We start from the raw sequence: 16,242 nt of genomic DNA on the forward strand, positions 1-16,242 counted from the left end.
TGGGGGCAGGAACAGAATCTCAGCGCCAAGGCAGAGGGGCCCAGCATGGGCTCTGAGCGTGGCAGGCCCGGAACAGGCACAGCCAGGGAACCGACCAAGATGCCAACGTGACCCAGTATGGATACGGTCCAGCAGGCGTCATGTGCAGACCATGATCCCGCTCCCTTAGCTCGGAGCAGCCATGAAGGGAGGGTCAAGACCGCAAGGTGCACATGGGCAGCTGAGTCTGGGAGAGCTTACATCACTGTGCCAGCCAGTGAACCCTTAGCCCAAGGCTCAACACGTGGTTAGTGTGTGTCATGATTCTAATGTAGGAATTGCAGTGGGCCTTTGTGACCCCTACTGTGTGCTCCAGAACATGAAGGCTTTCCCAGGGTCCCACGCCCAGGAGGCCCAGCTGGCTCTGGAAGCCACCGAGTGTTGGGGAAGAGTCGTGACTAGAGGATCACCAAAGACAGGCTCTTTCCCCTGGTGGAAAGTTCTCTCTGTCCTGACTTCTGTTTCCTCATCCAGACTGGGCTGGGAGTGGTGGACATACCCAGATTGAGGGCCTACTGTGTGCTGGCAGATTGCATTGTTGGATCTCACTGAACCCTCCTGCAGCCCAGGGAGGGCATGCCATCGTCCCTGCTTCGCCGATAGGAAGCAAGCTCAGTGAGGAAAGGAACCTGCTGCAGAGCCCACAGCAGGAGTAAGGAAAGCATGCACTTGAACTTGGTGAACCTCTCTGGGAGGCTCCACCTGCCCCTGGGCTGGCCTCTTGACCCTCCATTCCTGACTCTTTCTGACTATGAGGGTCTGTACTGGGGGAGACTAGCAAGGAGGGGGGCTTCCTGGAGGAGGTGGGAGATCAAGGTGGGTCTTGAAGGACAGGTGAAATCAAGGAGGAGGGCACAGGCAGAGACTGGCCAGGTTCAGAGGCAGTCGTGGCCTGGGACAGAGGAGAGAAGGCTGGTAGGGCTGGGTGGAGGAGGGCCTGGCAGTGCCCTGCAGAGGGTGCAGCCTCTGTCCTGGAGCTGGAGGACGGGGAAGCTGGCGGTGCCTGGGCCAGGAGCCTCAGAGAGAAGCCAGACTGAGCTTTCAGTGCCCCGGGCCTGGCCTAAGAGAGGCTCCATCTCTTGGGGGCCTCTATAGCCTGGCTGGGTCCCCTTCCGGGCATCCGGCAGGCAGGGTCCTGGGGCTCTGGGCAAGGTTGATTTGATCTTCCTTCCCCTCCTCCCCCTCCTCTGCGCTCTGTCTGCCAGGTCTGGCCGGAAGTGGTCAGAGGCGGCCGACATGGTATTGCACTGGACCGTGGATCATTACGGACGCACGATCGCACCCGAAGTGGTCCTGAGAATAGTGGAATGCAGGGGGGTTACAGACACATCTTATCCACGTGTTCATTCGTTCACCATGCTGCGTATGCCGTGCGCACCATGCGCCGGGCACTGAGCCGCGCCTTGCTCCTTCCTTTGCATCAGCCACCGTCCCCGGCCAGCCAGCACTTGTGCTCGTGGTGCTCTCGGCCATCCTCGAGGCCTGGGAGGTGAGGACCACTCCTGACCTCGTTTTACTGGTGAGGAGTTCTAGATTCAGGGGCCTGGGGTCTCCAAGGAAGGTGCTGGGACAGTCTGGGGAGCAGACAGGGAGGCCCCGTAAGTGCAGGAGTGAGGGGGTGGGCAGGCCTGGCCTCGAAGGGGAGATCCCCCTGCTCTAGACTCCCCCTGCACCCCTGCCTTCCAGGCCCTCCACCTCCGGCCCAGCCCTGCCTGCAGTGTCAAGGTACTTGCTGGGGTCATGCTGGGAACAAATTTGGAGGAAGAAGGCAATGAGGAGGGAGATATGAGGCTGTGGAAGGAGCCAGAGAATATCCAGGATTAAATGCCCACACGTTTGTGCTTTGAAAATCAAATTTTCCCTCCTGGATCCAGGGCGGCCCCTCCCGCTGGTCCTGGCTCTCTGCCCCTCGTCCTCCCCACACGCAGGGCCTCCTGCTGGTTTTCTGTTCCTGGTCCAGCCCTGAACAGATGCCTGGAGCCTGGCCTGCTGTGGAGCTGCTGCCCGGAGCTGGGCCTTGTCTGTGAGCGAGCAGGAAGGAGGTGGGATGGGGCCAGAGGCCTGGGGTGGGAGGGGGGGCGGGGGGGGTGTCTGTATGCCTGTGTGTGTCCGTGTGCGCATGCCGTGTGACAGGGAGGGAAACATGTACACACATGTGCACACAGAGACATCAGAGAAACGGATTCCAAGAGAGACCCTGAGGGAGACAGAAAGTGAGTCAGTGACAAGGAAAATAGTGACGGAGAATAGACTGGAGCCAGAGAAACAGGCCAAGACGATGGGAGGCCCATGTAATGGTGAGAGAGGCCAGGGGAGGGAAAGAAAGAAATTGGGGAGGGAGAGGGAGAAAGCCCAGAGATCAGAGAGAGAGAGCGCGGGAGAAATGGAGAGAGAAGAGCCCTAACAGAGGCCCAGAGACCCCAGAAGGAGGAAGAGCAGCAGAGAGGGTCCTGAGCCGGGGAGAGACAGAAGCCCCGAGGGGCAGAGGGGCAGGGAGGAGGGGCTGCTGGGCCTGGAGGTCACAGGGCCGCCAGGAAGGCAGGCGAGCTCTGCCTGCTCTTACTTGCAGAATGGGGTGGGGAGACCCTGTGGCGTATGGAATGTGCCACAGATGCCGACCTGAGGACCCCCGCTGGTGGGTTCCCCCTCTCCTGCTCTTGCCCCGTCCCCCACCCTCTACCGTCTGTGCTCAGTACAGCTCAGCTCTCAGCCACTTACGGGGCAGCATGAGTGCGGACAGAGGGCGGACGACCATCATTCAGGCCTGCTGAGGGCTCCCACAGCTGATGGGAAGGGGCTAGGGTGCCACGGGCAGGCTCTGGGGCCTGGGGAGTCAGCCCGCTGGGCTCTGCAGTCTGCGTTGGCCAAGCTTTCTCACTTGCCTGGAGCTCGGCCCTTCTCGGCACAGGCTAGTTAACACTGCCGTGGAGAAGATTCCGTGAGGGGCAGGCCAGCAGGTGCCAGACGTGCTAGCTGGGAGTTAGTAGTAGTATAACAATCATCTGGGCCAAGCAGCCCCCCAGCATACATATGAGGGAAACTGAGGCCCAGAAAAGGGAGGAGCCAGGAGGGAGAGAGCAGGAAGGAGCCCAGGCCTTCTGAGTCTGCCTGACGTGCTGACCCCCAATGGGTCTCAGCAGTTCACGGTCCTTTCCTGAGTACCTGCTGAGAGCCGCCTGCCTGCCCCAAATCATGGCTGATTCTTCCCTGGAATGTGAGGCCCTCGTCCTCAGCGGCTCTCAGGTTTCTCTGCGGATATGAGCAGCAAATATGGGGTGGGTGCATGGAGAGAGGGAGCAAGTCCAAGGAGGGATGAGTGGGGGAGTGACAGAGGTAACCAGCACAGAGAGGAAAGTAGGGAGAGAAAAGGAAAGAGATTTATGGGGGGGGGGGCACCTAGAGGGAGATAAAGGCAGAAACATACCTAAGAAGGGGAAGACACGGACACATATACCCGCAAACACCCCCACACACACAGATGAAGGAGCCTCTGGCACAAGGGATGGAAGTGAGACATGACGAGGCGTAAAGACAAAGAGGAATAACCCACACCCCCCCACCACTGCCCCAATATAGGAATCCAGACAGAAGTGGGGAGGGACAGACACAGCCAGGCTGAGGATGGAATGTGGGGCAAAATGAAGTGTGGGGACACAAAAGGAAAAAGGGACACAGATAGCAAGACAGAAAAAAAAGAGAGAGGGAGAGATTAATACACAGAGAGAGAGGCAACGAGAGAGAGACGCAGAGTCTGGGGCTTGCACCCCTCTCCCCCCACTCCTGCCACACCCCACTTTCCTCCACCACCTGCTGACCCGGCTCACAGGAGCCCCACATGTCAGCGGGGGGAGAGGAGAATTCTCTGGGGCCCAGCCCTCCAGCCGCGGTCTGCCTTCCCCCCCAGCACCCCTGACGAAGAGTGTGTTAAGGCGTCGTCTGCACTGGACAGAGGCTGCTTCGCCTTGAACCCGACACACCGATGGAAGGAGAGACACCTGCCCACCTCTGCTCACCCAGCCCAGGCCTCAGAGTCGCTTGGTTCTCCCCAAGGACTTCCGAGCCGCGGGGGCTGGAGGTGGGCACATCATCACAGCGGCATCTGCGGCCACAGGGAGAGACCTTTCTGTCACATCCAAGGCCCCGTCCCACCTCCCTTTGTGGCCCCGACGACAAGGACTTGGTGTCTGGCAGGAGGGATGGAAAGAAGGTGGAAAGCTGTTCCTCCAGGGCCAGAGACTCTGACTTTTTGCAAAGCTGGAGACCCACTTTGCTGGAACTGAAAACGGTTTGCAGCAACAGGTAAGGAGGCATCCGGGAGAGAGCAGGAGTCCCAGCGCTGACGGGGGACTGACGGTGGCAAGTGAATTAAATGCAGCCGAAGCTGAACATACCTGCCGGGGAGCGGGCTGCCATTCTCACGAAATGAAGAATCTGCTGGTGGAGAGGGAGGCAAATCCCCACTGTCCTGAGACGTCATAGCTGTGCCTTCCAGGGCGGACCCCGGTGTCATTTCCTCTGTGCGCAGGCTCAAGTGAGAGGAGCGCTGGGTTTTCCTCTGATGCCTGTGCTGGGGGCTTGGTGTGGGGGCTCTTGGGGTCTAAGATGGAGTAGAGAGAGAGAAGGGAGTCACAGTCAGTGCCAGGAGGGCCTTTGGAGCTGGGAAGGCAGACCAGGCTCAGATTCAGGTTCAAGAGAGAAACCGAGGCTATGAGCCCAAAAGTAGAGTGCCTGGTCCAGGGCGGGGCACAGAAGACACGCCGGATCAGGCAGCAGGTGTCGCCCTGAGCTGGGGGGTCTGCAGGGGCCTTTTATTTTTTCTACCTTTTTATTGAATAATAATTGACATACAACATGGTATTAGTTTCAGGTATATAACATAGTGATTCCCTATTTATATACATTACAAAATGGTTATCGCAATAAGTTACCATCTGTCACCATACAAAGTTGTTACAATATTATTGATTATATTCCCTATGCTGTACATTACATCCCATGACTTATTTACTTTATGATTGGAAGATTGTACCTCTTAATCCCCTTCACCTATTATGCCCACCCTCTCTGGCAACCATCAGTTTGTTCTCTGTGTCTTTAAGAGTCTATTTCTGTTCTGTTTGTTTTGTTTTTTGGATTCCACATATGAGTGAAATCATATGGAGTCTGTCCTTCTCTGACTGGCTTATTCCACTTAGCATGATACCCTCCAGGTCCGTCCATGTTGTTGCAAATGGCAAGATTTCATTCTTTTTTATGGCTGAGTAGTATTCTCATCTTCTTTATCCATCCATCTATCGATGGACAAGGGCTGCTTCCATGTCTTGGCTATTGTAAATAATGCTGTAGTGAACATAGAGGTGCTTGTAGTTTTTCAAATTAGTGCTTTCATTTTCTTCAGATAAATACCTAGAAGTAGAATTACAGGATCATATGGTAGTTCTATTTTTAATTTTTGGAGGAACCTCCATACTATAAAACTATAGTCATCAAAACAGTATGGCACTGGCACAAAAACAGACGCATAGATCAGTAGATCAGAATAGAGACCCCAGGAAGAAACCCATGCTCACATGTTAATCCATGTTTACAATAATTAATCTACAACAAAGGAGGCAATGGGGAAAGGATCATCTCTTCAATAAATCGTGTTGGGACTACTGGACAGCCACATGCACCAGAATGAAACTGGACCACTTTCTTATACCATACACAAAAATTAACTCAAAACGGATTAAAGACATAAGTACAAGACCTGAAACCATAAAACTCCTAGAAGAAAACAGGCAGAAAACTGAGCCTGGGTGGCTCAGTTGTTAAACGTCTGCCTTCAGCTCAGGTCATGATCCCAGGGTCCTGGGATCGAGCCCCACATGGAACTCCCTGCTCAGCAGGAAGCCTGCTTCTCCCTCTCCCACTCCCCCTTGCTGTGTTCCCTCCCTTGCTGTCTCTCTCTGTCAAATAAAAATGGAAGGAAGGAAGGAAGGAAGGAAGGAAGGAAGGAAGGAAGGAAGGAAGGAAAAGAAAGAAAGAAAGAAAAGAAAGAAAGAAAGAAAGAAAGAAAGAAAGAAAGAAAGAAAGAAAGAAAGAAAGAAAGAAAACAGGCAGTAAGCCTTTGACATTAGTCATAGGGATATTTTTTTGGACCAGTCTCCTCAGGCAAGGACAACAAAAGCAGAAATAAACAAACAGGCCTACATTAAACTAAAAAGCCTTTGCACAGTGAAGGAAACCATCAACAAACGAAAAAGCAACCCACTGAATGGGAGAAGATATTCACAAATGACATACCCAACAAGGGGTTAATATGCAAAATATATAAAGAAACTATACAACTCGATAACAAAAAACAAACAATCCAATTTAAAAATGGGCAGGGGACCTGAATAGACATTTTTCCAAAGAAGACATCCAAATGGCCAACAGACGCATGAAAAGATGCCCAATACCACTCATCAGGAAAACACAAATCAAAACCACAATGAGAAATCACCTCACACCTGTCAGGATAGCTAGAATCAAAAAGACAAGAAACAACAATTATTTGCCCAGAATGTGGCTAAAAGGGAGCCCCCGTGTGGTGTTGGTGGCAATTAAATTGGTGCAGCCTCCGTGGAACAGTCTTCTAGGGCCTTCTAAACAGAGGAGCCCTGGACGTAAAGGGGGTTGTTATTCCTGCAACTATCATTCACTCTGGCTATCTTTTCCAGAATCCCACAGGGGGGTCCCTGACTGTCCCTCTCCTGACCCCCTGACGTCTCACGTGTCTGACGGGTTTTGAAGAAGTGGGTCTGGCCTGAACTCAGTCTGCGGAAGTGGATTCTCTGTGCACATGGACGCCGTCCATGTACCTTGAGAATCTCATGGAAAGCGTTATTCTGGTCCACCTGGTTAGTGGTGGGGCACTGCCATCCCAGCCTTCTTCCCTTCAGCTTTTACGAACCATTAGTGGCAAGAGGTTCCTTGCCAGTTCTTTGGCAAAACACAGCACTTTCTTTTAAGCATATTGTGTTAAAGTCAGAATTTCGTCTCTATTAGTTGATAACCTTTTCTTCCAGCTTTTCTTTTAAATGACTATTTCTCATTCATTCTTGTGGAAGATCTGTTAAGAGAGATGAATCTAGAAAAGTCATGAACTCTTGAGAAGATATGGCTCTTTAAGATGTATTTATTTGCAGCATAAATGAGTAGATAAACCATGGGGTCATTACAGGGCAGCTTGAATTGTTCTGCTTTGAATGAATTGTAGCTCTGTCCGCAAGTACCTGCTCCTGACTGGTACTCAAGCTTCTGTTTCAGGCTGTGATATTCAAGGAAGTGGGGTGGGTTTAGCTGGGTCTGTCAGCCCTGCCTTGACCCTGTGAGGTAGTTCGGTAAACTCTCACCTGCACAGGTGGGAGGCTCATGGAGGCCTCAGTTCTGGAGGCTTCTCCCTAATTCCCATCTGCTTCAACACAGACCTGTGAGGCCCAAAAGGGCTGGGGTGGGGTTCACCCCCGGGCACAGGGCGAATATATGAACAATATGCACTACATTAATAAAGAAACAAAGAAAAATGGCCAAGAACAGTGCTTACTTTGTAGGAGTTCACTTTGCATCAGAAATATTGTGGACACCCAAGTAATGAAGAAGAAACTCTCCTAAGAGGACATGATCAAGTTAACATTTATTATGTGCCTATTGAGAGACCAGCTACCAACTGGTCGGTGGGTGTCACCTCCCCCACCTCAGGGATGAGAGTCAGAGAGGGACAGGGATCCGCCCAAGGTCACACAGCCAGGTAGGGTGGAGCTGAGTGCAAACCCCACCTGCCTGGCTCCACCTCCAGGCTTTTTCCTCCCACCTCCCAGGGTAAGGTTGCTGTTATTATCTTCACGGTAAGTCCGTTCACACATTCATTCATTCATTCATCCATCCATTCATTCATACAAACACACACTAGCACCTCTTCTGCTCCAGATGCCGAGGACACAGGGTCAGGGCGCAAGGGGGGCTCTGCCAGAGGACCAGGGAGGGGCCCCATGGTCAGGACGGGCCCCAGGTCAGCTCGGGATAGGCAGCCAGCTCCGTGGGCTTGACATGGAAGTGTCTGAGCTGCAGAACAAGGCTTCTCCAAAACTCCCAACTAACTTGAGGCTCTTCTCTGACCCGTAGAGCAGCATTGAGAGGCAGGGCTCAGCGGCCATGGACTTGAAGAGCTCGGATGAAGGGAAGGTCAGCCAGGGCTTTGCCACAAGGCAAGGAAGGAAAAATGTGAAGAAACAGTGTTCTAAGTCAACCAGAACCCACGCAGGGAACCCTGACAGGACTAGAGAAGTTTGCTTCCACCAGAAAGTCAAAGGGGAAACACTTTCATTTCCATGACACATTTCTATTTTTTTAAGAAACCGCATGATTATTTTTGCACTGGAAAGCCATGAATGGAAAATTCCACCTCCCGTTCCTCCTCCAGGCGCTAAAGAATAGAGGAAGCTTCTGTCCCCGGTTTGCTGGTGCCTGAAATTCTACCATTGGAGCTTCATTCCTATGGTGTGAGGCTTTGTCCTTTGTTAAAATGCAAACTTCATAGAAGTCATGTCTTCAACACAGATTTATTTTCATTAACTCAATAAATATTTATTGACTTCTTGGCCTCAGCCATGCAGTATCTAGAGGCTGGGAATAGAGACATTAATTAAGACGTGTCCAGGTCCACACCTTCAAGGAACTAGCAAATTCTGTGTATGAGGGCTGGGGTAGAGGACCATAGGAACCCTGACCATAATGGAGCGGTGAATGATGGTGGTGGGAGCCCCCAGCAGAGGTGACCTATTTCATAGTTGCAAAAGGTGGAGCTTGAGCTGCAATCTAACGGATGAAGCGCGGGTGGGGAGTGGTTGAGAATCCCAGCGGGAGGGTACAGCCAGGGCAAATGAATGGGGTCATGAGCCAGTATGGTGGGGTATGGGGACTACATGCCACTCAGCAGGCTTGGACATAAGGTAGGACATGGCAGGTAGGACCGGAGTGGCAGGAAGGGCTTCTCATTGATTGGACGCTACTTTCACGTCAGGGGGGGCCTCTGTCCCAGTGCTTTGCTGCCTCACCAGCCTCCCCCTCACTTTGTCCCATCAAGCCCACCAGACTCTCCTTTGCGAAACTGCCTTGTGCTCCTCTCAGTCACGTGGCCTGGATGACCCACCCCCCCCCAAGCCCCAGGGGTGGAGCCTGATTGGCTTAAGGAGTCAGCCTACTCTTATCCTGCTGGTGCCTGATTGGTTCAGGAAAGGGCACGTGGCCCAGCTCAGGCCAATGAAAGGCCAGATGTTTGCTAGGGCTTCTGGGAACGGGATCCTCCCCTCTCCTTCAAGGTTGCTACCTCCCAGATGCACGTGCACTCTTCTTCTGGCTCCATGGAGGGAGATGTTGGAGGCCAGGGATGAAGGTGACGTGGGGAGGAGGGCAGAGAGGTGAGAATGTCAGAGAAATGGGGTCTGGGCAGACCCACCCCTGCTGTCCTCAGCTGAGCCAGCAAATTCCCATTTGCTCAGCCCATTTGTTGTTACTTTCGATTGAAAAGTTCCTCACTGGTGCAGGGCATTTCTGGGGGAATGCACTGGGTGGAGCTGGAAAGGGAGCGGCCAGGGGTGCCTGGACCTGGATGGGGCGGGGTTGGCCAAATTCCTTTCCTGTGGATTCCGCCTCCACGTACAGTTCTTATCATGAGGGAAGATCTTTCCCCAGGAAACATCTCCTGACACTGGCGGGACACCTGGATGCAAGTCCTGGGCGGACAGCCCGACATTGGAGGTCCTGGGTTCTATCCTAACCCAGCCCCCTGTCTGACTGTAAGGCCCAGTGGAATCACGCACCTTTCTGGGCCTCCATTGGTGATCCATCCACCAGTGCTCAGACTGAGCTCCCCACGGGCAGGGGTGATGACCAAGCCGGCCCTGCAACCCCAGAACCCAGGAAAGGCCCGGCACAGAGCAGGTGTGAATGGGGCTGTTGACCGATCAATGCAGGAGCTGTACCTTCCTGCACTAACCTCCCATGGTCAGGACCATGTGTGATGCTGACAGGGACCAGCTGCTATTCCTCTGTCCACCCCAAGAGCCTCCTGAAGACCCCAGCCCCATGTTAGTGCAGCAGGAAGGGATTTGGTCGGAGATTTAGCACGCAGGCTGCATGACAGAGGCCTCAGCTCACACGAATCTCCAGTGCTGTTCAAGCCTCCCTGAGCCACAATTTTATACTACAGGGTGAGAAAAATCACCTCAAAGCTCAGCCATTTACTTTTTAGCTGCTGCTGACCTGGTCAGCCAAGCTCTGGGATTCTCTGCTCAGTCTACTCATTAGTGCCGGTGGAGGAGAAAGTCATAATGAGGGCCCATGCCTGGGGACAAGACTCAAAGAAAGAAAGAAATCAGTGGGGGGCAGCCCAAATGCAGTCCTTTAAAATGGCAGAGCCCCTGCCCTGCGCTGTTGGGTGGCGTGGGCTGCATCAGAGTGCAGGACGCGTGTCTCTCCACAGGCTGGAGCAGGGACACAGTGGGTCTGGGCCATCTCAGACTCGTCTCCAGCCTCCCTAAGACCCAGGTTCCTCTCTTGAGGGCAGTGAGAGGCAGGCAGAGTGCAGAGGGGGAGAGCCCTGGGTGGGGCACAGTGACCTGGGGAAGGTTCTAAGGTTAGGAAGAACCCCCATGAAACGTTCCATCACTCATTCCTTCATTTATTCAGTGTCTCATATGCCCAGCAAGGGGGCTTCCCGCTGCTGGTGAGGAAGTTGACAGTAAGCAGAGAATCCCACGAAAATACATAATGGCCCGATTGTATAAGGGTCATGATGGAAGGCAATTACAGAAGATTAAAACATGTTCCAGCAGGAGCGCCTGGGTGGCACAGTCGGTTGGGTGTCCGACTCTTGTTTTGGCTTAGGTGGTGAACTCAGGGTTGTGGGATCAAGCCCCCTGTCAGGCTCAATGCTCCTTGCGGAGTCTGCTTGGGATTCTCTCTCCCTCTCCCTCTGCCCCTCCTGCTCCTGCTCTCTTTCTCTCTTAAAAAAAAAATACACACACACACACATATATATACATACACACAGATATATATACACACACATATACACACATATACACACACATATACACACACATATACACACAATACACATATACACACATACACACACATATATATACACACATATACACACATATATACACACATACACACACATATACACACACATATACACACATATACACACACGTATATACACACATATACACACACATATATATACACACATATACACACACATACACACATATACACACATGTATATACACACATGTATATACACACATATACACACACATATACACACGTATACACACACATATATATACACACATATACACACATACACATACACACATATACACACATACACATACACACATACACACACACACATATACACACATACACACACATACATACACACATGCACACATACACACACACATATATATACACACACATGTATATACATACACATATATACATACACACATACATACACATATACACACACATGCATACACATATACACACATATACACACACATACACATACACACATACACACATATACACACATACACATACACACACATACACACACATACATACACACATGCACACATACACACATACACACACACATATATACACACATGTATATACATACACATATATACACACACATACATACACATATACACACACATACATACACATATACACACACATACATACACATATACATACATATATATACACACACATATATATACACACATATATACATACATACACACACACATACATACACATATACACACATACACACACATATACACACACATATACACACATATACATATACACATACATACACATATACACACATACACACACATACACATATACACACACATACACACATACATACACATATACACACACATACACATACACATATACTGGTGGCAGCTCTGCCCCAGTGCAGAGTGTGGTCAGGGCGAGTCCCGTCCCCCTGCTGAGCTTCAGTGTCCCCCTCTAAGATGTGGCTAGAGCTGGGATGAAAGCTAGAGCTAGCTAGAGCCTTGATGCTGTGGACCCAACACTCAGTGAATGAGCCCCAGTCTGTCCCTTTCTTGACTTGTCCTGCCCCTATCTCCCTGCCCCCACGTTAGCCTGCCAACAGCGAGACATTAGAGACACCAGGGCCACAGTCAAGGGGGCCACTCTCCCCCCACCCACCCCAGAGCAAGGAGCCAGATTCTCCTGGGATGGGGCTCAGGGATCTGCATTTCAGAGAGCTTCGCAGGTGATTCTGAAGCAGCCATCAGACCCCAACTATCATCTGGGACCAGGGGCCAGAGCCCAGCTTAGAAAGTCTGGCATGTCAGATGCTATAGAGAAAAGTAACAACAACAGCAGCATATTGTACGTGCTGGGAACTCAGCCCATCCTCCAATATGCCTCACAGTGACCCACAGTGAAGGGGACTCTTACCATCCCATTTTCCAGATGAGGGAACTGAGGCTCAGAGAAGGAAGAACCGTGTCTGGGTCACCCAGCATCCCTCCTCCCCTCTCTGCAGGGGGCCCTGGAGGCACAGAGAGCGGGAGGGGGCTCCCACCCAGAAAATTCAGGAACCAGCCTTTGTCTCCTCTTCTCTGTCCAGATCGCCTAGGAGAAATTTTTTCCCTGAAAAGGCAGCTTGCTGTCAGGTTGGTGTGAGCAGCGCACAGCCTCAGGAGGGAGTGGGATGCATGCGTGGGAAGTTCTGCTGCCCCAGCAAGCATAAGCAGCTTGGGATGGAAACAAGACACTCACAGGAGGTGCTCAGAGGCCCAGGAAGCTGCCCCGCCCCCTCCCTGTCCAGCTGAGCCGGAGCCCCTCTCCGTGGTGAGATCACCTCTGCCTCCTTCCCCACTCATTCCATTCATCTCAGCTAAACATTAGAAGGTTCAGCTCCTTTGATAATCTCTCTTCAGCAAAAAAGTGGGGCTGGGGCCAGGGACTAGCCCTAGAACACAGGAGCTCCATCCCAGGCCGGGGGCCCACACTGTGCGCTGGGTGCGTGGCGGCTCCGTCTCTCTGGGGCTTGGTTTCATCACTGGGGAAATCTTCAGGGGAGACAGTGCATTCGAAGGGGTCAGTATGGCCTCTGGCCCACAAGCCCCCTTCCCCCAACTCCAGGGGACTGCATGGATCTTTATGCCCTGTCTGGGGAATGGTGACAGATGGGGGGTGGGGTAGGGTTGTTTGAGCAGTGGGGTGCGTGTGTGTGCGTGCGCAGTGAGGACGATGTGCGCTACCCCATATATAAGCTTGTGTACCTCTGCTGTGTTTGAGTTCTGAGGGCCAGGCTGAAAGGAAAATGTGCAGGGGGCAGGTGGTGATGTGGGGAAGTGAGTCAGGGGCCCACCCAGAGGAGCCTGGGGCTTGTGCGACTCTGGGGACTCTTGGCACGATGCATTCATGATTGTTCTAATATGAAATAAAGGGCATTTTTTCCCTGAACTTGGAATAAAGTGGACACCCTAGAAGATGTCTGGGTCCTGTGCTCTGATTGCTGGCCTCACATGGACAGGCAGAGCAGTGAGCCATGGAACCAGGAGGGGCATCTTCCCAGAGTGTCGTCTTTACTCCAAGATCTGGGAAAGTGCCCCTTATTTTATATTAAACATATCACGGATACATCAGGATAAAATGTGCATAGTTTTGAAATAATTAAACTGGGAAGTTCAAAGAACAAGGATGCCAGCAGCTGATTGCTTCAGCCTCCGCCCCCAGACACCCTAGGGACCCAAAAACCCTCCCTCCACATGAGGGGTGCCCCAGGGGCATCATTTGGGAATCCCTACTTTTCAGGAAATGGAGTATCGGAAAAAAGAGCAGGGCTGTGATTTGCTCCCACAGGGGTTTTAGAAAACTGTCCCTGCACAGGGATCGGCGGTGGGGACTCTAGCACCCCTGGCAGAAGCTGTTTGCAATAACACAGGTGAGGGAGGAGCGGGCCCAGGAGCCCGAGGGGGCAGAGGGAACCGGGAAGAGGGGAGGGAAAGACATCCTGCAGAACAGCCCCTGCGCTGAGGGGGGGAGGAGAGCAGGGGTAGGGGAGGGTGGAGTCCCGGCTGCCTGGGGGTCTAGCCCTGAGTGTCAGCTGTGGGCGGGGGCAGCCAAGTTCAGAGTCACAGGAAGAAGGGCAAGTATCTATTCTGCAGAGAGGGGCCGATGGCGGAGGCTGCTGTGAGCCACCAATCTTTTCTCCAACTAGGACAGCTGGCACTGATAAGTAGAAGGGCAGACACTCTCCAGTACATTCCATGAGGCCAGTATTACCCTGAACCAAAAGCAGACAGACAGTAAACGACAGAACAATATCCCTTATGATCCCACACGGTCAGTGCCCGTCACACCCCCTCATGGTCACACCCATTGTTTATGCATGTGACAGTCATTTACTCATGCTTAACATTGACATTTCTTCCAGATTGATCTGTTGACACTTTTGCCTTTGACTCACTGTTACCATAATTATTGTCATCACCGCTCATCAGTGAACTCCTGACCGCACTCTCCTCTCTACTTGCTGTTAGATACAAATAATTCCTGTTCTCATTAAAGGGCTAACAAGTAGGCAAATGCAAGCTGTTACACCTTTGTGGTCTGGGGATCTAGCCTTCTGCAGCTCCCTATGCACTCGCCCCTTGGTGCCCCTGTCCCCGCGGTCCAGTCCCCGGGGCAGCTTCTGCAGAGTCCAGTCCCCTGGCGGGCGGGCTCTAGGGACTTGCTGCCGTCCTGCTGGCTGCTGGGTCCTGGGCATTCACCCTGGGCCAGGCGTGGTGCCAGGTGCCTTGGCAACATTGCCATCAGGAGATGCTCCCTGAAACCCAGGCTTAGGACCGGCGAGTGATTCGACCAGAATCCTGCAAATACTGAGTAATGAGCCAGCCCTTGGCCTCAGGTCTTCCTGATTCCAGTGCTCACGTTTTTTCACCAACATCTGCAGCCAGAAGTCCTCCTCCCTCTCCTGTGCCCCACGGCCCAGCTCTGCCAAGGCCCCTTGGACAGGCAGCTGGAGATCTGAGATGCCATGTCACCTGCTGGGACCATGAGAGGAATCTGGCTTCAGAGACACCTTAACCTTCCGGGAAGAGGGTCCGGGGCCCCCAGGATCCACAGTCCCGTCCTAGTTTGGGAACCACCTGCCCAGGGGGTTAATACACTGGTTTTCCCTTCACTCCTAGCAGCTCAGATGTGCACGCAGGGCAACCCTGAGCATCACCTTGCTGCAGAGGTCTGAGTGATGACAACACTGTTTGTGGGGTAATTTTCACACTGTTGTACCAAGGAGCATATTTGGGCCTCACATGACCCTCAGGGCATCCTGAGAAGGAGAGCATTAGGCCCCTTGAATGGGAAAACAGGCTCAGAGTGATTTTTGAAGCCAAAGGACTCTAGAGAGCCTTCATCTTCTCATTTACAGATAAAGAAGCCGAAACCAGAGAGCAGTGACCAGCGAGTGCGTGGCAGAACCAGCCCCCGATCCCAGGGCCCCTTGTTCCCAGGCTGCTGCCTACACAGAATGGCAGGCACGACCTGTGAGTCAGTCTGGGATGTGGGTTATTTTTTGTTTGGTTTTGTTTTTAGCTTTGGCATGGTTCCCAGCCTGCGTGCTCTTCCGAGAAGCTGGAGGGGTGGGGGCGGATTTGTCCGGATTCTGATCCAGGTCCACCACAGCCTCAGGCTGTGTGACCTCGGGCAGGCCCTCCTTTGCCCCCACAGGCCTTGGTTTTCTCGTCCATGAAACTGCTCACAGAACCAGGGAGCCGAGTTTGCGTCGCTGGCGTTCTGGATGTGCCCTGAGCATCCTGTTGGAAGCTGAGTCGTGACAATCCACACGGAGCTCTTGGCAACGTGCCCCCGGCCTGGTGAGCGCCACATGAGCCGCGCTTTGCGACCTCACCGTCCACACCCCCGGGATGTAGCCCGGCCCACACCTGTGGGAACCGTGGCTCCCTGCCCCCCGTCCACACCTCCCGGCCTCCCCGGCCCTGGGAGCACCACGGCCCGTGGCTTTTTCTCCTCCCACGGCTCAGATGAGGCACGGAGGCCCGCGGAAGGTGAGGACGGCCTCCGTGCCCC

General features: G+C 52.8%; 1 long non-coding RNA gene across 2 annotated transcripts; it reads left to right on the forward strand.

Annotated features, from left to right (window-relative positions):
• Positions 1 to 2,000: 2,000 nt before the first annotated feature.
• On the forward strand, positions 2,001 to 16,185 carry LOC115938528 (uncharacterized). Of its 2 annotated transcripts, none has more exons than XR_014144554.1 (4): positions 2,001 to 2,081; positions 3,944 to 4,338; positions 15,584 to 15,698; positions 15,883 to 16,185. It is a non-coding gene; the product is annotated as an uncharacterized LOC115938528 (long non-coding RNA). The 2 variants fall into 2 exon arrangements; XR_004073612.2 differs by lacking the exon at positions 2,001 to 2,081 and adding an exon at positions 2,202 to 2,336.
• The last annotated feature ends 57 nt before the right edge of the window (positions 16,186 to 16,242 follow it).

Source organism: Leptonychotes weddellii, chromosome 4 (assembly GCF_054177405.1).
Source record: "Leptonychotes weddellii isolate Sample4059 chromosome 4, ASM5417740v2, whole genome shotgun sequence".
In the NCBI taxonomy this organism is placed as follows: domain Eukaryota; kingdom Metazoa; phylum Chordata; class Mammalia; order Carnivora; family Phocidae; genus Leptonychotes; species Leptonychotes weddellii.